The sequence below is a fragment of the Hyla sarda genome, chromosome 12 (assembly GCF_029499605.1).
Source record: "Hyla sarda isolate aHylSar1 chromosome 12, aHylSar1.hap1, whole genome shotgun sequence".
Classification (NCBI taxonomy): domain Eukaryota; kingdom Metazoa; phylum Chordata; class Amphibia; order Anura; family Hylidae; genus Hyla; species Hyla sarda.
Genome location: NC_079200.1, coordinates 80,372,931 through 80,395,612, shown reverse-complemented (window position 1 = coordinate 80,395,612; position 22,682 = coordinate 80,372,931). Strand labels below are relative to the sequence as shown.

Sequence of the window (22,682 nt, the reverse complement as noted above, 5' to 3'; positions counted from 1 at the left end):
TACTTTGATAATGTGTAAGATTATGTATATGTCTTAATCCAATTGTTAGTAGGAATTATATAGTGAAATACTGGTCTAGCTTTCACTTAAATACCTGTATAGTTGTGGATGTCAATTATAGTTTTTGTCACAGTAAAATTTCTTAATAGACAAATTCTGCAGATCTATTAAGGGATCCAGGATGACATTTGATGAAGTGCCCATCATTTTGATTGTGGATGCACTATAGCTAAATCGGAAGGCTGGTAACTTGTTGTATAATTCCATATTGGGTTTTGTATTGTTATTAGTTATTAAAGTATTGTTAGATTTGGTCATGGTCTTCTCACTCAAGGCAGATATCCGGTAGCCATGGTATGCATGGTTAGCTATATAAATGTGTTTTACTTGTATTCTTATATATCCCAGCCAGTTAGATTGCCATCTAGTATTGTTTTTTTTTTGTTACTCTGTTGCCATAGTGAGATTATAGTTAATGTTGCCATATTGTGTTAAATTTTGGTACCGATTGCTCTTTATTGTTGCATATTTTCTGTCCACAACATTAGACACAAGACAGTGAAGTTGGAAAAAACTTAATTTATTGTTTGCAATTCAAGATAATAGTAAAGATAATAATAGAAGTAAAGTAAAGATCAAAAAACAGATGTTACCGAGCATTGTTTATACAGCATTGAAAGGTTGATACTTTTCATTGAAAACTGCCCATATAGCAGAGTACCTGAAACCAGTAAATTAGTTTTGTGATAAAAAAAATCTGTGATAAATCTTTCTGTTACTTAAAGGGATACTCTGGTAAAAAAAAACAGATTTGTAAATAACTTCTATTAAAAAAATCTTAATCCTTTCTGTACTTATTAGCTGCTGAATACTACAGTGGAAATTCGTTTCCGTTTGAAACACAGAGCTGTCTGCTGACATCATGAGAACAGTGCTCTCTGCTGACATCATGAGCACAGTGCTCTCTGCTGACATCTCTGTCCATTTTAGGAACTGTCCAGAGTAAAAGGTAATCCCCATAGCAAACATATGCTGTTCTGGACAGTTCCTAAAATGGACATAGATGTCAGCAGAGAGCACTGTGCTCATGATGTCAGCAGACAGCTCTGTGTTTCAGAAAGAAAATAATTTCTGCTGTAGTATTCAGCAACTAATAAGTACAGGAAGGATTAAGATTTTATAATAGAAGTAATTTAGAAATCTGTTTAACTTTCTGGCATCAGTTGATTTTAAAAAAAAAGTTTTTCACCCCTTTAACCCTAAATGCATTAAAAGTCTCCTAAAGGAGAAAAAGCAACCAGAAAAAAAAAAAGAAAGGTATGGAAGGGCACAACAGACAAAAAGCTACACAAGAAATCCACAATCCATATGCAAATTCAGCCAGGAATTATAAATAGCTTTGAAAAACGTATTCACATGCTGCCACATAACGCATTTTTCATTTCTGCATGCACTTCACTCAAAAACCTCTGATACTTCATGAAAAACTGAATAAATTCTAAATACAATTCACAAGATAGAAAATTTCTTTCTTTCATGTATTGAGATAGAAATGTATAAAAAAAACTCAGTATACTATGCTCCCAATGTATATGTTTTTTTTTTTTTGTATACATTGGGAGCATAGTATACTGAGTCTTTTTGTACATTTTTATCTCGATACATGAAAGAAAGACATTTTCAATCTTGTGAACTGTATTTATAATTTATTCAGTTATTCAAGTATAGGAGGTTTTTTAGTGAAGTGCATAAGAAAACTCAGCAAGCTGATCATAAATTTGCAATAAACAAATGGAAACATATATTACTTGAGGAATGTTTTGTCATAGAGTTTATACCTTGGCGTGTGTTCACATTGCATACTCTGGTGCAAAGGATCAGAGCTGTCGGAATAATACCACACCCCTACTGGCTGCACCAGGCACCGTTCTGATCGGTCCCTGGTCAGCTAGTAGTGATGCGTGGCTGTAACATACTGCTGTTGAAACGCAGTATGAACAGGATGCAGTGTAGGGTCACATAGAGCACATCCGCGGCTAATTTCACACCACGGATGCCCCCGGCAGTCACAAGGGCGAGATCACTGCTGCGGCTGAGTAGCTCAATGTGTCCGCTCATGACTGCCGGCGGGAAATCCGCCGCTATGAGTGGACACATTTTTTTACTTTTTTTTTTTTTTTACACTTTTTGTTTTCACCCTTTTTTTTAATGCTTTGGAATACTTAGTATTCCAAAGCATTGCAGTTATATGCTGTCTGCCAGTTTTACACTGGCAGGCAGCATATCAGGAGACAGCAATAACCGGGGCAGACCTGGGGCTCCTAGTAAAGACCCCTGTCTGCCCAGGTAACCAGCAGCACCCCACGATCGTTACAGCCGAGTCCCTCCCACGAGAACCATGGACGTGTATATTCATCCTGGTGGCGGAACGTGCATCCTGCCTGGACGTGTATGTCCATGGTCCTTAAGGTGTTAAAAGAAGAAAAGTTTTATAGCTGTGACAGGAGTGTCCAGTGAATTAAACAAATTGCTTAATTGAATTAATAATTTTATCAAGTATCAAGTCAGTAATGCTAATAATAATTATTGATTATTGATTACTAATCAAATTTTTCCACAGGACCATTAACCCCTTAAGGACCATGGCTTTTTCCGTTTTTTCACTTTCGCTTTTTCCTCCTCACCTTTTAAAAATCATAACCCTTTAAATTTTGCACCTAAAAATCCATATGATGGCTTATTTTTTGCACCACCAATTCCACTTTGCAGTGACATCAGTCATTTTACCCAAAAATCTACGGCGAAACGGAAAATAAATAATTGTGTGACAAAATTTGAAGAAAAAACACCATTTTGTAACTTTTGGGGGCTTTCATTTTTCGGTAAAAATCTTTATCTTATCTTTATTCTGTAGGTCCATACAATTAAAATGATACCCTACTGGGGGTGTGGTCTGGCTGCCTAACTGTATGTGCGCTTGAGCCGTGAGCTCCGGTTCCCGGGACCCTAAAAGCGACTTTCCACCGCACCAAGCCGCAAGATTTTACATCCATCTGAAAGCTAAACCTCCCTAGGATGCCTGGAAGAAAAAGGAGACCCGCTGGTCATGCCACGCTCGCAAAATTTTACTTTACGAGGAACGCGGGTCCCCGGCAAGATGGCGCAGACTGCGTGAGGCGGGGAAGGCAGACCAACGCGAATGCAGCGCAAATCTCTGCAGGAACTTTCTCCTACAACCCTGCGCCGCTCCACATCAGACCCTACCTTCCACCTGCGAGATCTGGAAGAAGATGACACCTCGGCTGCTCGCGGTCCTCCGTCCTCATCTAGCCTCCGGGCCTCCTCTTCTCCCCCGGTGAGTGAACAACACCGCACTCCTGCCACGGCGCACGGCAGCTCTGCTAACTCCTCTCCCTCCTGCGGCCCTATCACACAGCATTGGCTGCCGAAGGTGCCTTCTGGGAACACTCGAGGGGTCCCCCTGCCCCTTGCCGCCGACCAGCCTGATGAGGGAGGAGATAGGAGATACACATATAGCCCTGCAGGTGGCTAATGTCACGCTGACTGATACCACCATGAAAGAGATGATGCTACTGCAACGCAAGTCTCTTCTGTCTGATATACAATCCCTTATCCATCGCGGCATTTCGGAATCAGTCCCTCCCAGAGACGTTCCTCAATATGTACGTGCACTCCTTAAAGCCTCCCTGCCTGACCTTCCTGAAGCCGATCTGGAAATTGACAGAGCTCACAGGGTCCCTAGACCCAAACACCTTTCAGACACGGTGCCAAGGGATGTGCTAGCTCTCATCCACTTCTTCAGGGTAAAGGAGGAACTCATGTCCATATCCAGGAAAAATGGGGGCTTGCCTGCTCCTATTATTTGCGGATTTATCCACTGCTACTCTTCAGATGCGTAGGGACCTGAATCCTGAATCACCTCCGCTCTCCGCCATGCTAACATCCCTTACAGATGGGGGTTTCCAGTCCGACTCTTAGTGCGCTATAAGGAAGACCTGCATATTATCAAATCTGTTGAGGAAGGCAAGCAACTTCTGTCAAGATGGAACATCGCTGTCCCTGGTCCCCATGGATGAGCTCCTGAAAAATTTCCTGGTGACTGGTCCACTGCCTGGAACTGGCTGGATAGGACATATTGACTTACTGGTTCCGGGAGTCCGCTCACTGCTGATTCGCTCCGATGATAGCAGCAAAAGGGTGCAAACGGGACTCTAACCCCAATTTGAGAGATGGCCTCCCATCTCTTGTTTCCTAACATGTATCCTTTACATTACAATTTGTTTAATTGTTGTTTTTCTGTTTAACTTTCTTTTTCTCCCACCAATTTATGCTGACCGTCTACATAATAATCACACCGCTTGACCTGTGTCACACCTGGAGGAGTACCCTTGCTGGGAGGTGTCTTCTCCTTATGCTGTTACTACCTATTACTTTCTCGCATTCTGCTGTTTTTACTGTTATATAATAGTACTGAAATTTGTTAGTATGAATGCCAATGGCCTGAATAGCCCAATGAAACGCTCCCATATGTGGCGACAAGCTATTGCTTTAAAGGGTGATGTTGTATGCATACAAGAAACCCACCTCTTATCTAGTGATGCATTCAGACTTTCACATAGACTATACCCCCACATCTTCCATTCTTACCCTCCTCACAACAAGACGATGGGAATGGCGATAGCGATACGAAACACTGTTGCCCTCACCATCACCAACCAGATCTCTGATCCCAAGGGTAGATACGTGATCTTGGTCTGTACTATGAACAACATACAATACACATTGGTGGCCCTGTACGCCCCCAATACTCTCCAGATACGCTTCCTGAAATCCCTCATACGTACACTTCGTCCTATAAGGGAGGGGAAACTAATCATGTGCTGGGATTTTAACACCACAGTAGATCCACAAGTGGACTCCACGTCCTCTAGCACCCGACATCTCGCACCAGCTCTGGACTGAAGACTTATACGACATCTGGCGCTCTCATCATGCGCTTGAACGGGACTATACGTTCCACTAGGGAGTGCGTAATGTGAACTCCTGAATAGACTTGTTTTTAACTGATAGAACGGTAGTTCCTTTGTCTCTTACCTCATCTATTGAGACAATCCAGTAGTCCGACCATACCGCCATCACTCTTACATTAGATGAACATCTCAACTCCCCACCCACATACCTTTGGAGGAGCAATCCTTTCCTTCTCTCCAACCCCCTCTCTCGGTCTCAGATAGAAAAAGCTGTGTCTGAATATTTCGACCTGAATAAATCTACCCCAGTGACAGCAAGCACTATATGGAATGCTCATAAAGCATGTATTCGGGGCACGTTCATTAAACTAGGGGCTCAGCTAAAACGACAGCGAAATAGCCAAATTGCAGCGACTCTAACCGAACTGAAGACAGTAGAGAAAAAACATAGACAACCCCTCCCCTTCTCTGGCTACTAAACTGACCGAGCTTAGACAAAAACTTAGATCCCTCCTATTGAATACTTATGAGAAAGCGCACCGCACAACCAGAGTGACTTATTCGCCTATCAACAAGGCAAGCAAATTGTTAGCTGCTCGACTGAAAGCTAATCACACTAAATCGAGGATCCCTCACCTCATTCACCCTCATACTCACACCAAAATATATATGCCCTCTGAAATCGCCAACGTGTTCTGAGATTACTATGCAGGCCTTTATAATTTGAAGGACTCTGTCCCTGCTCCCCCTAATATATTAGATGTGATCGACAACTTCCTGTCTTCCATACATCTCCCCTCTCTTACCCCCCAACAGGTCTCCACCCTAAATATTCCTATCACGCCACAGGAGATTGCTCAGATTATTAAACGACTCCCTACAGATAAAGCATCGGGCCCAGATGGCTTCGCTAACCATTACTATAAAACCTTTTCCACCACCCTTTCCCCACACCTTTGCAGGTTCTTCAACACGCCCTAGAATCAGGCTCCTTCCCCAACGAAAATATGCAAGCTCTCATTGTGACCATACCCAAACCTGGTAAACCCCCTGGCCCCAAAATTTCCACCCAATTTCACTCCTTAATGTCGACGTAAAAATATTTGCCAAAATTATCTCCAATAGAATATCCCCTCTATTATCCTCTCTTGTAGCTGCGGACCAAGCGGGCTTTGTCCCAGGCAGACAAGCTTACTACAATACTAGGCGAGCATTGGGGGTTATACATCTGGCAGTGGCCAGGGGGCTGCCAGTCCTAGCCCTAGCTTTGGATGCTGAGAAGGCTTTTGATCGCCTTAGATGGGACTATGCCTTCTCAGTTCTAACTAAATTGGGGTTCAGTGGTCCTATTCTAACTGCCATAACGGCCATGTACAACAACCCCTCGGCCAGAGCCTATGTTAATGGTGCCCTCTCCCCTTACTTCGCTCTCACGAACGGCACTCGTCAAGGGTGCCCCCTCTCTCCCTTAATATTCATTTTAGCCATGGAGCTCCTAGCCCAAGCTATTAGAGAAGACCCACAAATAACTGGGATTAAAGTCGGAGGTCGCTCCCATAAAATTTCCCTCTACACAGATGACGTGCTCCTTACCCACCCTGAATATTCCCTGCCCGCAGTTATGTCCCTAATTGATAAATTCGGCACAATCTCATACTACCACCTCAATTTGTCCAAAACCCAAGCCCTTCCTATAAATCTCCCCACCCAAGTACTAAGGGTACTTAAAGACACTTACTCCTTCGTTACTTCGAAATGTCAAGTAATCTTTTTCATGTCCATTGGTATTCTATTTATTTCTTTTGCTGTACACCTGTATTAACTAACCTTCTATTTCATTAGACTTGCGGACTATTCAGATTCTATTGGCATAGATTTGTTTGACGGACTGCACTTGTTTGCCTCTGTTTATGGTGGCTCACCACTTTATACTTTATTTTGGGTATGCCCAGATTGTTTGTAATGTTAAAACTTAATAAAAATTATTCTTGGAAAAAAATGATACCCTACTTATATAGGTTTAATTTTGTTGTACTTCTGTAAAAAATCGTAACTACATGCTGAAAAATGTATACTTTTAAAATTTTCATCTTCTGACCCCTATAACTTTTTTATTTTACCTAAAATAAAACCAACAGGTTTTCATGAGTAAGGGCACGGGACTCAACCTTGGGCATAGGTGTCTGGATCTAGTTTAGAAGGAGGCCTCTCTGGTTCTTCCGCACGGTCTCACAAGCAGACATGGATTTGGCGGCAAGGGATGCGAACAGAGGGATGCTGGTATAAAAGTTATCCACGTAAAGGTGGTAACCCTTACCCAGCAATGGATAAACAAGGTCCCCAACGATTTTCCCACAAACACCCAGAGTAGGGGAAATTCTGGGGGTTCAATTTGGGAATCTCATCCCTCATATACTCTAAACTTGTAAGTGTACCCGGAGGAAGAGTTTGTAGAGTTTCACACCATACCGTGCCCGCTTTGAGAGAATGTACTGGCGGAAGATGAGTCTCCCCTTAAAACTGATGAGACTCATCTACTGAGCTCCCTGAGCGTTACGCAGGCCTCCAAATATTTGGCCCCAAAGTTATCGTGCGTGACATGCCACATTATCAGTGTAATGTAGGCATTTCTGAATGGCCTCAAACCGCTTCCGTGTCATGACCATACTGTAAAGCGGGGTCTGGTAGAGGACGTCCTCGCTCCAGTACTGCCTGACACTTGGTTTTTTGACCAGGCCCATATGCAGCATGAGGCCCAAAAATGTTCTCCGTTCGGCTGCATCAATGGCGTACCATTTATTGGACCTAACCAAAAATGAATCAGGGTCGTGGGCAATGAACTGTTGGGCATACACGTTTGTTTGCTCAACCATTAGATTGACAATGTCGTCTCTAAAATAATAACTAAAATAGTCTATTTCCAGATTCCTGAGTCGCCAACAAACTCAGAAATCCATGGCTGATATCCCTCTGAGGGTCTCCAGACAGGTTCACCTGAAGGGGGCTCTGGTATGCTTGTCTGAGGTGTTGGACTTCTATTTTGAGCGGCATGGACGCTCGTACTAGTGTCGGCCACTTTCATGGGGGGTGCGTGGCCTCGCCAGGCGGCATCTCCGCCGCCGTACAGGGGACTCATTATCAGTGCTAGATGATGAGGATGACGAGGAAGAACACAGAAAAGTAGGATCTTCCTCGTCCTCACTGGCAGATTCAAAGTCGGAGGCAAGTAGAGCTTATGCCTCCTCTGCCAAAAATGCCCGGCGTGCCATTGCCTTTTTTCAACTCTTTATTTTTTTTAACCTCAGACCTGTCCGTGCACACAAACTCACCCGGCACTAAAGGCACTTCTTCAGCCCTGAGGGACACAGATCTCGGCAAGGGGGGGGGGTTCCTGGCTTTTTCTCTCAGCTCTGCCCGCTGACTGAACTCGGTGGGCGAGCAAAGCTGAGAGAAGGGGGCATTAACCCCTCCTCTGCCGGCTGCTATTGGTCGGACAACCAATAGCAGCGCTCCTGGGGGGGGGGGGGGGGGGGTGATGGGATCATCAAGTCTCACGTGACCCGTATGACTTGAATTGACAGACATGGGGGGGTGTCACGGGATGCCTGCGCGGCGGGGACACAAAATTTCCACGGGCGTACAGGAACGCCCTGGGTCCTTAAGTACCAGGGCGTCAGGGCATACCTGTACGACCTGGGTCCCTAAGTGGTTAAACCAGGAGCTGACATTACAAATACCTTTTGGGCTTTTCCAAGTATTTATGAGACATGCATCATGAGATATGCTTAAGTAATGTGATGTATACCTGGATGGCATCCTATTTAACTCATAATCCTTGAAGGCCCACAAAGCAGATGTCACCAGGGTACTAAACATGCATATGAGCATTTAAAAACCCCTAAAACTGCCTTTGCCACAGCTCCTATACCATTTCATCTGAACCCAGCTCTCCTGTTTTGCCCTCATGTTGCAATGTCCTACCTCCATTGCATCCTTTCTATGGATTTCTATTCAAGACACGTTCCTCAATGGAATGCAACTACGAGGAAAAAGAGCGGTTGGCTATAATTTTGTGGGTTCTCTTCCTTCTCTGATTTAATTATGTGGTCACCTATCTTACTGGCATTCATTTCAGCCTATTATCCTACAGTGTTGATCCAGAGGAAAGCAAAAAAAAAACCTAAGGTGGAAAGCAATTTTCCTCATTTTAGAGAGATAAATTCCTCCCTGACTCCAAATATGGCAATCCAAATAAATCCCTGGATCAATGTCCCACCTCCAAAATCTAGTGACTATAGCCTACAGTCCTTAGTATATATATATCATTCATGGAAGTGATCTTTGTACTCTCCCATGATATATCTATACATAGGCAACCTTACAGATTACATTTCATAATATTGATTAATGTTTTAATCCTCCCAGTTCACCCCCCCCCAATCATTATAAATCCCCCCTGCCTTTATTTATTATAATTTTTTAGTTTTGCACCTTGATATTGTGCTGAACATTCTGCTCAGTCCCAGTCAGCTCCACAGACTGGGAAGAGGTCAGGGACGAAGGAAGCCGATGGAAGGAACTTTGAATCTTCTCACACTCCGTAGTGACGTCACTAACAGGATACGATCTGATACCTTAGCAACCATCAAGATAACCGCGAAGCAGGGTGAGAACAGTTGAGACGCCACCGGCCGGGGCGTACTCCCGTTATCCCCAACTGGACTTTTCAAAAGAAGCATTCAGGAACGAAAAAAACGCTGCAGGAACGCATTTAAACCGCAAGTACAAACAATACAAGAAGCAACCTATAGGCAACACTGTGCAGGTTAGGTGTGTTCATGCAAGTAATTAGCAAGCACTCTTGCACGTACAGTGCCAAAAGTGTGCACCACTTAGCGGTATCTCTTGATTTACAGGGCCGCTACCGCTAATCACATACCACTCTACCAATAGTGCCAAGATCAAATTAGTCCTCACTATAGGGTCAACACAGGTATTCGTACAACCCCTATACCCCGTATATACCTCTATATATTGTTATATCATTATTTCAGAAACATTCATCACTAATGGGCATTCTTTGACTTGTAGTGCCGCCCCTTCAACTCTACATATAGGAAAAGCTACCAAATACCACTATTGGGCATCTATAAGGATCCTCTACTCTCTATTACCACCATATATAGGTATATATACCTCCTCTAACTTCTTTATATATAATACTTGCGGTTCTTGCTATATTACATTTACTTGTATTTGATTTTATCCGCAACCTGCTACTATTTATTGTTTTATAATTCATCATTTGTACCACTAGTGCATTTATACTATTTATTTATATTTATCTATTGCCAATTACAGCCAGTGTACTTTACCTACTTATATTGATTTATTGCTACTTTATATACAGCACTAGTGCACCTTATCCATTCACATTCATTTATTTTCTTATCCCTACAGCTGAATTAACCCTGCATATATCCTAACACCGCATCTACCATATCAATTCCGATCAATGTAGGTATGTGTCATCTCCTATATCATTAGTTAAGCGCGTACTGGTATATATGTGTATTTTACACACATATATATATTATTCATTTAAATTATTGTACTATATGAGGAACGGGCACTAATATCTCAGTATTGCAGCTATCTATATTCACAATATTTCAGACTCAAAAGCTTGTTGTATACTACTTTTTAGTACCTTTTACAGATTTGTAAATTACTTCTATCAAAAAATCTTAATCCTTCCAATAGTTATTAGCGTCTGAAGTTGAGTTGTTGTTTTCTGTCTAACTGCTCTCTTATGACTCACGTCCCGGGAGCTGTGCAGTTCCTATGGGGATATTCTCCCATCATGCACAGCTCCCGGGACGTGACATCATCATTGAGCAGTTAGACAGAAAACTTCAGAAGCTAATAACTATTGGAAGGATTAAGATTTTGAAATATATATAAAAAAAGGTTTTGCCTGGAATACCCCTTTAAGATTTTTTTTTTTAATAGAAGTCATTTATTAATCTGTTTAACTTTCTGGCACCAAATTTTTTTTCCCAGTGGAGTACCCCTTTAACTGGTTAAGGACCAAAAAGCATGGCAAGCGTGGCGGGGCGGGCCTCCCTAATCTTAGTTTATGTCTGGGCCTCTGACAACCTTACTGCCCTTATGGTGGCCCTGTCAGTCATAGACACAATGGGCCACATAATACAAATTGGCTTCTACCTGTGAAAAGGAGGAGGACATGGATTAAAGAGTTTGCACTTTCAGCTTTCGTGTTTTCCTGAAATTATTCTCTTCTTTTACACAGTAACTGTAGTTAGCCGAGCAATGCCATATGTGATGGAGCAGGACAAATTAAGGTTGGGTCACACATGCAATATTTTACTACATATTCTGCTGGGTATTTGTTGCTGCATATTTCCCTACTCATTGAAGTCAATGGGTAGTAAAATCAGCTGCAAAAAAAAAAAAATGCAGCAAAATACAGCACATGTGACTTTACCCTAAAGATGTGATCAGTGAATCAACTGGGCGAAAGGATCGGAACATTAGCAGTGCTGTAGCCCGTTATTATTACAATGTAAAGGCATTTGTACTAATCCCTTAATTCAGAAAGCTGTCCATGTACCTCACATGGGCTCACCTGTGACTACTCGCATCACTTGAGGATTTAAAAGACTGACAATGCAATGTAGAGGAGTAGCTGCAACAGCTGTAATAAAGTGGTCCAAAAAGAGGAGCAAATTGAATTGTATAATGGCTTCTGCAAAGATTTTTTATAGAAACGTAATGATGTCTACAAAAGAAAATATGAGTCACTCTGTAAATACATTACATACATTACGGAGCTGTACTCACTATTCATTGTTTACATACAGTACATTACATTTACTGCACTAATCTGGAGTTATGTCCTGTGTTATACTTTAGAGCTGCACACTATTCTGCTGGAGGAGACACTGTGCAGACATATCCAGTAAACAGTTATGCAGGGAAGTGGATGCCATCTATTTCAAATTTTTAGTGGACTCAAAGGCACGGTCTGTCCAATAGAATAGTGCAGAGGACCTGAACAGTGGCTACATTTGGTCATTGAAATAAATTGCATCTGATGCATTGCATTACTGCATTCATGTCTGCTTCAGAGGTGGCTCTAGACTTTGAGGCTTTAGGTGAAACTCAAACACTAGGTCCTCACTGATGAGATGTCGCAATGTAGTGTGAATTGAAAGCACCTGGGGCAAGACAAAGTATTGTGTGCCTGCACCCCTGAATGTAAGTGAATGGTGATGCATGCAGTGTTGCTCACCAGGGGTGCACACAGGATTTTTCCAAGGTTTGGGTAAAGAAGCAAAGTACCAGGACCAAGAAAGAGTTGTGTTGACCCCCACACAAAGCAGCGACCGTCGCACCCCCTCCATGTATCTCTACGGAAGAACCGAAGATACACAAGCACTGTATCGCCGGTTCTCCCATAGAGATGCATGGAGGGGGCATGTCGGGGATTGCTCCTTTAACCCCTTAAGGACCAATACAAATAAACCTGTACACCCCTGAAAGACCAGGCCTGTTTTTTCAAATCGGGGATGTCTGTCTTTATTAGAGAATAACTCTGGGAATGTTTTGCCAATCACGATAATACTGACATTGTTTTTTGTCACAAGTTGTTCTTCATGTACATAGTAAAAGTAAGCCGATATCATTTGTAGTTTTTTTTTACAATGTAAAAAATCATGAAATTTTTACAAAAAATTACGATTTTTTGCTTTTTTAACACTAATAGGTTGCATATATTTATACATACTGGGGGACATGTATCAAAGATTTTACCCCTGTTTTGTGTGTATTTTTTTGCGCAAAATTTTGCGCAAGCCCTTTTTTTTGCGCATTTTTTTGCGCACGTTTTGGTAGAGCATGTCCTCCAGATGTGGCCTAATCAGGGTACCTTGGAGTGACATCTATAGTACACATGGATTTATTACCTGCGTTCTTTTCCTTTGCACCAAAAATTTTGACGCAAGTGCGTCTTTTTCCCCATAAATATAAGCCAACTTTAACTGCACATAGCAATCCTTTCTATTTCTGAAGGAAAGTTCTACTAAGGAACCACCAGAATGTTTTAACTTTCCGATCTCAATTCCTCATTTGATTTGCTTTATATTGCTTTTTACTCCTTGGTTATTCCAAAGCACTTTTAAAATAATTTGCATATAGAATATTTGTTTACAGTTCAGTTATTCATTAGATCACTTGGATATTGGCATTGTTATTTTATGATCCAACAATTTAATACATTTACATAGGAAATGTTTGATAGCTTACTTATCATTGAACAAGCTCCAACACCAACAACAAAAGCGTCAGCAACAAGGATGTATGAAACATTACAAAAGTTTATTTATTGAGAATCATATAAAAAATGCATCATAGCAATTAAAAACCACAGTGTACACAGCTGGAAGAGAAGGCAGAAACATACAGGCTCAAAGTGAGGGGTATTTGAACGAAAAGAACACTGACAAACGTTGCATAAACGAGGGACTCACATGAAGAGATGCAAACTATGCAGTAAAGTTCAATAAATTGAGTACAAATGCAACAGCGGTCAGAAAGAATGACAAGTGTATATTACCACAACCGTGCCATGTAGTTACCTGCACCTACCCCAACGCACGTTTAACGCCAATGCGCTTCGTCAATGCGCTTCGTCACCGCAACAGCGGTCACCACTTCGTCACCGCAACAGCGGTCAGAAAGAATGGCAGGTGTATATTACCACAACCGAGCCAAGTAGTTACCTGCACCTACCCCAATGCACGTTTCACGCCAATGTGCTTCGCACGTTTCACGCCGAAGCGCATTGGCGTGAAACGTGCGTTGGGGTAGGTGCAGGTAACTACATGGCTCAGTTGTGGTAATATACACCTGTCATTCTTTCTGACCGCTGTTGCATTTGTACTCAATTTATTGAACTTTACTGCATAGTTTGCATCTCTTCATGTGAGTCCTTCGTTTATGCAACGTTTGTCAGTGTTCTTTTCGTTCAAATACCCCTCACTTTGAGCCTGTATGTTTCTGCCTTCTCTTCCAGCTGTGTACACTGTGGTTTTTAATTGCTATGATGCATTTTTTATATGATTCTCAATAAATAAACTTTTGTAATGTTTCATACATCCTTGTTGCTGACGCTTTTGTTGTTGGTGTTGACTTTTCCCAGTGGGTGGCCTCGGCAACAATTTCTTTGGTGTATTGCCTTATAGGTGACATTGAACAAGCTCCGTCACATTAAAATAGCTTTGTAATCCACTTAACACTGTAGATCATTCTCCTTTTATTTTTACAATTTACTGCTTTCCGTTATACTTTTCCCCAGCGCCTGGTAAGATGGTGGCTATCACTGATAGCCAGCCATCTTACCATGTGACCACGGGGGGTTTCATCCCCCCCCTCCAGCGATCGCTGCTATCAGCTAGTCAAATCTGACTAGCTGATAGCAGCGCGGTGTGTGAGTCCGGATCACGGGGATCGGGACACACACTGCTCTGCTAAGTGTCCCTTACCCGTCCCCCAGCGTCACTTACCCGGCCATGCGGTGTCGTGAGCAGTCCTGGTGCGAGCGGCGTCCTCCAGACGGTCCCGGGGGTGGTGCGTCCCCGCGGTGAGTTTGCAGCAGCAGGGCGGCATCTTCATTGGCAGCAGTGAGTTCGCCGTAAAGCGATCTCACTGCTGCCTCTGGGAGTTTCAAAACTGCAACTCCCAGCATGTCCAGACAGCCTTTGGCTTTCTGGGCATGCTGGGAGTTGTAGTTTTGCAACATCTGGAGGGCCACAGTTTGGAGACCACTGTATAATGGTCTCCAATCTGTGCTCTTCCAGATGTTCCAAAATTACAAATCTCAGCATGCCCACTCTGTCGAGGCATGCTGGGAGTTGTAGTTCTGTAACATCTGGAAGACCACAGATTGGAGACCATTATACAGTGGTCTACAAACTCTGAACCTCCAGCTGTTGCAAAACTACAACTCCCAGCATGCCCAGACTGCCCAAGCATGCTGGGAGTTGTAGTTCGTGAACATCTGACCCTTCAGATATTGCCGAAATACAACTTCCAGCATGTCTGGCCATGCTGGGATTGATAGTTTTGCAACAGCTGGAGGCACACTAGTTGGGAAACATTGTTTGTTTCCTAACTCTTTTTCCCAACCCGTGTGCCTACTGTTTCCAAAATGGAGCCTCCAGCTGTTGCAAAACAACAACTCCCAATATTGCCAGACAGCCATTGACTGTCCAGGCATGTTGGGAGTTTTGCAACAGCTGGAGGCACCCTGTTTGGGAAACACTGGCATAGAATACCCCTATGTCCACCCCTATGCAAAACCCTAATTTAGGCCTCAAATGCGCATGGCGGTCTCTCACTTTGGAGCCCTGTCGTATTTCAAGGCAACAGTTTAGGGTCACATATGGGGTATCGCCGTACTCGGGAGAAATTGCCTTACAGATTTTGGGGGGCTTTTTCTCCTTTTACCCATTATGTAAAGGAACAGTTGGAGTCTACACCAGTATGATAGTGTATAAAAATAAAATTATTTACACTGACATGCTGGTGTTGCCGCATACTTTACATTTTCACAAGAGGTAAATGGGAAAAAAGATCCCCATTTTTTTGGGACACAATTTAGCCAGAGTACGGAGATACCACATATGTGGGCGCAAAGTGCTCTGCGGGCGCACAACAAGGCCCATAAGGTAGAGTGCACCATGTACATTTGAGGTGATTTGCACAGGGGTGTCACAGATGTTAAATGAAGAATAAGGACATTGGTATAATTGATATGTTAAAATTGGGTGCAAAAAGTGGTATTATTGTGAGATTAAAACTCTACATAATGAAGAAAAAAAATTCTAAAACTTATAACGAGGACACATTTACTGTTTAGGTGCAGATATACTGCAGACAAAGCTCCTACTAAATAGAGCTGCGGTGTAAATGTATGCTCTGAGGAGAATTCAAAATTTAAACGCAATTCAAGAAAGTAGCTGCACAAGAATGATAAATTTAACGCAGCTGCGCCAAATTTAGACAACAGGCAGAGGGGTAAAAAACTTCTATTATACACTGGAAATGATACATGTCCCCCACTGACCAAATAGTTTATGAAACTTATACTTTCAGATGTCTACTTTATTTTGACGTCATTTTTTTGTTTTTCATTAACATTTTAAATTAGTTAGAAGCCTAACAATTTAACTTGAAATTTAGAAAATTTGAAAAGTACATCTTTTTTTTATGTGCTATGCAAGGTTTGCAGAAATTAAAAGGTAGTAGAACATAGGAACACCCCCCCCCCCCCAAATGACACCATTTTAAAAACTAGACCCCTCAAGGTATTCGCTAGGGGGTACAGTGAGTATTTTAACACCATAGTTTTTTGGCAGGAATTATTACAAAGTCAGTGTTAAAAATTAGAAATTTGCAATTTTTCACAAATGCATCATTTGGGGGGCATATTTTTTGTACATCACTTCTGATATTGAAAGAAATGCACCCTATATTTTATTTGGCTGCTTGTCCCATGTTCGTAAATACCCCCGCTTTGGCCATATATGGTTCCTTGGCCGCGTCGTAGGACCATTTGGCTTTCAGGGTAGAACAGTACCCCCACAAGTGACCCCATTTATATACCACACCCCTAGAAGATATTGGCTGGACCAGGGACCTCTCTGATTGGTCCTTGGTCAGCTAGCAGTATAACGCGTCTGTCTGTGACAGTTAAGGCTCCTGATGGATATATCCGCCATGTTGTGGGAATAAGCACCCGCTCATGGCGAATATATCCATCACTGCTGCGGCTGGGTAGCTCAGTGTGTCCGCTCATGACTGCTGGCGGGAAATCCGCCGCTATGAGTGGACACACAAAGCTACCCAGCCGCAGCAGGGAGCTCATTACCGTGACTGCTGCATAATGTGTAGGATCACATGGTGGACATCCGCAGCATATTACATGCTGCGGATGTCCGCCAATGCAATCCTACACATTATGCATTTTTTTTTATTAGATTCATTTAATAAATGTAATATATATATATATATATATATATATATATATATATATATATATTTTTTTTTTTTATTTTTTTTTTTTACACTTTTATTACATTTTTTATTTATTGTTACACTTTTATTTTATTTTATTTTTTTTTACACTTTTTAATGCTTTGGAATACTTAGTATTCCAAAGCATTGCAGTTATATGCTGCCTGCCAGTTTTCACTAGCAGGCAGCATATCAGGAGCCTCTGGCACGTCCTACAGGATCTTTGTAGGACCCCCGGCTGCCCAGGTATGCAGCAGCACCCCGCGATGCTCCGGGGTGCTGCAGGAGAGACAGAGGGAGCTCCCTCCCTCTGTCAGAACTCCTTACAGCGCGCGGTCACTTCTGACCGCGGCTGTAAGGGTTAAACTGTCGGGAATGAAGAGAACTTCACTCCTGGCAGTGCGGCCACACACAGCACCCCGCGATCGCGCTGCAGGGTGCTGCAGGGAGACAGAGAGAGCCCCCTCCCTCTGTCAGAACTCCTTACAGCGCGCGGTCACTTCTGACCGCGGCTGTAAGGGTTAAACTGTCGGGAGTGAAGTGAACTTCACTCCCGGCAGTGCGGCAGGTCCCGGCCAGCCGCGGCCACACACAGCACCCCACGATCGCGATGCGGGGTGCTGCAGAGGAGACAGAGGGAGCTCCCTCCCTCTGTCATAACACTTACAGCCCGCGGTCACTTCCGACCGCGGCTGTAAGGGTTAAAACTGCCGGGACCGAAGTTTACTTCGGTCCTGGCAGTGCAGCAAGGTCCCGGCTGTGTGATACAGCCGAGTCCCTGCCGCGATCTCGTGGGTGCACTGGGCAGCACCCACAAGAACCAAGGACGAGTATAGACGTCCAGGTGCGGGAACGGCCGCCAACCTGGACGTCTATACTCGTCCGTGGTCGTTATCGGGTTAAAACTGGCCTTCTCTCGCCCTGACAGACCTCTCCTATCCCCCTTAAAGGGGTACTCCTGTGGAAAACAATTTATTTTGAATTAACTGGTGCCAGAAAGTTATGCAGATTTGTAAATTACTTCTTTTATAAAAAAAAACTTTATCCTTCCAGTACTTATCAGCTGCTGTTTTCTACAGAGAAAGTTCTTTTCTTTTTGAATTTCTTTTCGGTCTGTCCACAGTGCTCTCTGCTGACACCTCTGTCCATGTCAGGAACTGTCCAGAGTAGGAGCAAATCCTCATAGCAAACCTCTCCTGCTCTGGACAGTTCCTGACATGGACAGAGGTGCCAGCAGAGAGCGCTGTGGTCAGACTGAAAAGAAATTCAAAAAGAAAACAGCAGCTGATAAGTACTGGAAGGATTAAGATATTTTAATAGAAGTAATTTATAAATCTGTTTTAACTTTCAGGCACCACTTGATTTAAAATAAATAGTTTTCCACCGGAGTACTCCTTTAATTTAACATTCCTTTTCTGTTGTAACTAACTGCTGCTGGAGCCTGTGGGAGATTTGAAGAGAGAGGGACTGTTGCTGGTGGGAGTTGTAGTTTTGCAACAGCTGGAAGACCGCAGTTTGAAAAACACTGCGATTATTCTATTGAATGGTTGGAGATTACTGACAAAACCATTAACTAACCTGTTAACGACCATGGACGTGTATACTTGTCCATGTACCGTTAACGTGGTATGGAGCGGGCTCCCGACTCGAGCCCACGTCATACCGGCCGGCCCCCAGCTGATTGATGTAGCTGGGGGCCGGTGTTATTAGCCGACATGCGGTGATCCCTGCGGCCGGCTATTAACCCTTTAGACATAACGGTCAATGGCGTTCGCGCAAAAAAATTCCAAAGTCCAAAATAGCGTATTTTTGGTCACTTTTTATACCATCAAAAAAATGAATAAAAAGCGATCGAAAAGTCAGATCAAAACAAAAATGGGACCGATAAAAAAACCTTAGTTCACGGTGCAAAATATGAGCCCTCATACAGCCCCATAAGCAATAAAATAAGAAAAGTTATAGGGGTCAGAAGAGGACAATTTTAAATGTATAAATTTTAATGCATGTAGTTATGATTTTTTCCAGAAGTACGACAAAATCAAACCTATATACGTAGGGTATCAATTTAATCGTATCGATCTACAGAAAAAACAAAGTGAAATTTTTACCGAAAAATTTACTACGTAGAAATGGAAGCCCCTAAATATACAAAATGGTGTTTTTTCTTAAATTTTGTCGTATAATGATCCATTTCGCTATAGATTTTTGGGTAAAATGACTGATGTCATTATAAAGTAGAATTGGTGGTGCAAAAAAAAGTGCAGAAATGAAAGGGTTATGATTTTTAAAAGGTAAGGAGGAAAAAACGAAAGTGCAAAAACAGATGAAGGCTTGGTCCTTAAGGGGTTAAAATCAAATTTTGTTCCTCTTTGTAAAGAACATAAGGTGCACTGCACAGTATAGTGCACCATTTAGTTTTGTGCATTACAACCCATACCATGCATTAAAATCTAATTCAGTTCCATATAACCCCATTTTCCTTCATTATGAGGAACTGAATTCGATTTTAAAGCGTACCTGTCGGATCCAACAAAACATTTTTTTTTTTAAAATATCACTCAGTACCTAATCCTGACCATGTACATCTAATTTTTATGTGTCTAGCACCTTTATTTATTTATTTTTTTTATTACACTTTTAATTTATCTCACTAGTCTGAATTCCTCCCAAAGGGAGGGGGCGTGGCCTCACTGCACAGGTCTCCGCCCCCTCCCTCAGTATGCTGTCTGCTCACATCTCCCCTAGCATTAACTACAAGTCCCAGCTTGTCCTCACTGACAGTAGCGGGACACAAGCTGACAGTGGGATGATTTTTCCTCCAGCTGCGAGCCCTGCACTAACAGCTGTCAATGACATGGTGATGATGCATGGACACACCAGGACTAGCATGTGTCCAAGCAGGCGGGGGGGGGGGGGGGTCAGTTGTTTGACTGGCTTTTTCAGTAATAAAATGAAATACTGAACATTTTCTAATGAAAGCAATTGCAAAACCTCTTGGTTTTGCATGCTTTACAACATATCAAAAGTTTTTGTATCTGACAGTGCCCATTTACTGCATGGTATGGGTTGTAATCTTAATGTAAGCACAAAACTAAAAGGTGCATTATACTGTACAGTGAACGTCTTCCCCGGACCACCAGGACCAGAATATGGCTTGACAAACCTGTTTGAACATGTCTGAAAGTTGAACAGTAGAAGAAGCCCCCATTTTAATAGGAGCAGCAGCTCCCCTAGGAAGTAGAAGCCCCCTTTAGGTAAGTGTAGTAACAGCCCACTTTAGGTAGGTGTAGTAGTAGTAGTAGTAGTAGTAGTAGTAGCAGCAGCGCCTTTTATGTACACACACCTATAATACATACAGACATCATACACACACACCATACATACACACACCCATTGTACATACACACACATCATACATACACAAACACACGCTGCCTCCGGACGTCCCTCCCCTCCCCGCACAATACATACACACACATCATACATGCATTACATACATATGCATCATACATAGCTTACACACATCTATCTATGCATAAACACATCCTACATACACACACATCCATCATACATACACCCGCCGCCTCTGGACCCCCCACGCATTATAATACACATCATACATAAACACACACACACACACACACACACATCGGACCCCTCCCCTTCCCATGCATAATACATACACATAAATCATGCATACACACACACATCATAAATACACACACATCATACATACGCTCACAATCATACATATACACACGTCATACATACACAATCACACACACGCATACACCATACATACACCCCCCCTCCCCCTGTCGTCATCCTCTTTCTCACCTGCAGCTGCCATAAAGGGAGATCAGCACCAAAGCCTGTAGATGATCAGGTCCCAACATTTGAGGCAGCGCTTATGGACTTCCTGGCTACCCAGCTTCCGCAACGATGGATGCCCATTGCTGCAGGCATTAGGAGAAGACGTAGATGCCTGCGCTGGGGTTGGGAGAGTGGATTATGGGTTTAGGGGTTGTGTTGTGGGAGAAGGGGTTAGTAAGGGGTGCTGCCTTCCACTACTAGCGGCAGGCCTGCTGACAGTAGCGGAAGGGGCTGCAATAACTTTCTTGCCGGCGATTCTTCTCCTGGTCCTATGTCTATTGTGGTGCAGTGGTTCTAATGCAGGCCACGTGGGGTGAGATAATCTCATCACGCGCTGCCTCCAGTAGAAGCACTGTGCCGCAATAGACACAGGACCAGAAAAGGAAGCAGCGGAGGTGGTAAAGTACAAGAGCTAAGTGGCGATGCGTACATTGTACGTATTGTCACTCGTGCTACTTTATCGGAAGGGAGAGTTAGGTGGCTGTGGGGCCCCTGCCAGTGCGAGGCCTTAGGCAGCCGCTTAACTTGCCTTATGGTAGGGCCACTTCTGGTCTGCATCCAGTTTTGGCAAGATGTCAATGGATAAGTCTAAGAAGAGGTGATAATGAAGTGTGAACCTAGCCTAAATTAGTACAGGATGAGTAATGTCCTGTACATACTTACTCCACCAGCAAAATAGTGGTGCTGCTCTGGATTAAAATTTAGAATGTGATACAGAATCATTATAGGATACGTAATGTAATGTGCAGTCATGGCCGTAAATGTTGGCACCGGCCCCCTCCCCCCAAAAAAAAATTTTCAAGAAAATTAAGTATTTCTCTCAGAAAAGGATAGCAGTAAGACATGTTTTGCTATACACATGTTTATTCCATTTGTGTGTATTGGAACTAAACCAAAAAAGGGAGGAAAAAAGAAAATTGGACACAATTTCACACCAGACTCCAAAAATGGGCTGGACAAAAGCACACCCTTTGAAAAAAATAACTGAAAGCAGTCGCTTCCTATAACCATTAATAAGCTTCATACACCTCTCAGCCGGAATGTTGGACCACTCTTCCTTTGCAAATTGCTCCAGGTCTCTCTTATTGGAAGGGCGCCTTTTCCCAACAGCAATTTCAAGATCTCTCCACAGGTGTTCAATGGGATTTAGATCTGGACTCATTGTTGGCCACTTCAGAACTCTCCAGCGCTTTGTTGCCATCCATTAATGGGTGCTTTTGGAAGACCCAAGATCTCGGACGCAAACCCAGCTTTCTGACACTGGCCTGTACAGTGCGACCCAAATGATTCCTTGCACACATTCAAGGCACCCAGTGCCAGAGGCAGCAAAGCAACCCCAAAATATCATTGAACCTCCACCATATTTTACTGTAGGTACTGTGTTCTTTTCTTTGTAGGCTTCATTCCATTTTTGGTAAACAGTAGAATGATGTGCTTTACCAAAAACCTTGGTCTTATCTATCTTGGTCTCATCTGTCCACAAGATGTTTTCCCAGAAGGATTTTGGCTTACTCAAGTTCATTTTGGCAAAATGGAGTCTTGCTTTTTTATGACACTGTGTCAACAGTGGGGTCCTCCTGGGTCTCCTGCCATAGCATTTCATTTAAATGTCGACTGATAGTTCACGCTGACACTGATTCTCCCAGAGCCTGCATGACAGCTTGAATATCTTTGGAACTTGTTTGGGGCTGCTTATCCACCATCCGGACTATCCTGCTT

The 22,682-nt window shown here is 43.0% G+C and overlaps 1 protein-coding gene and 1 long non-coding RNA gene across 9 annotated transcripts in view; one reads left to right on the top strand and one right to left on the bottom strand.

The window, feature by feature from the left end:
• LOC130297121 (uncharacterized) overlaps positions 1-22,682 on the top strand; it is a 170,406-nt gene that overhangs the window by 88,326 nt on the left and 59,398 nt on the right. For 4 of the 6 annotated variants that reach the window (XR_008849407.1, XR_008849404.1, XR_008849405.1 and 1 more), the window contains 2 exons: positions 10,083-10,177; positions 10,452-10,512. This is a non-coding gene — a long non-coding RNA (uncharacterized LOC130297121). The remainder of the gene's footprint in view (positions 1-10,082; positions 10,178-10,451; positions 10,513-22,682) is intronic. The other 2 variants (XR_008849409.1, XR_008849408.1) reach the window with 2 other exon arrangements.
• Positions 1-22,682, bottom strand: part of KCNG1 (potassium voltage-gated channel modifier subfamily G member 1) — a 163,975-nt gene that overhangs the window by 95,695 nt on the left and 45,598 nt on the right. The gene's annotated exons all lie outside the window — the stretch shown is intronic.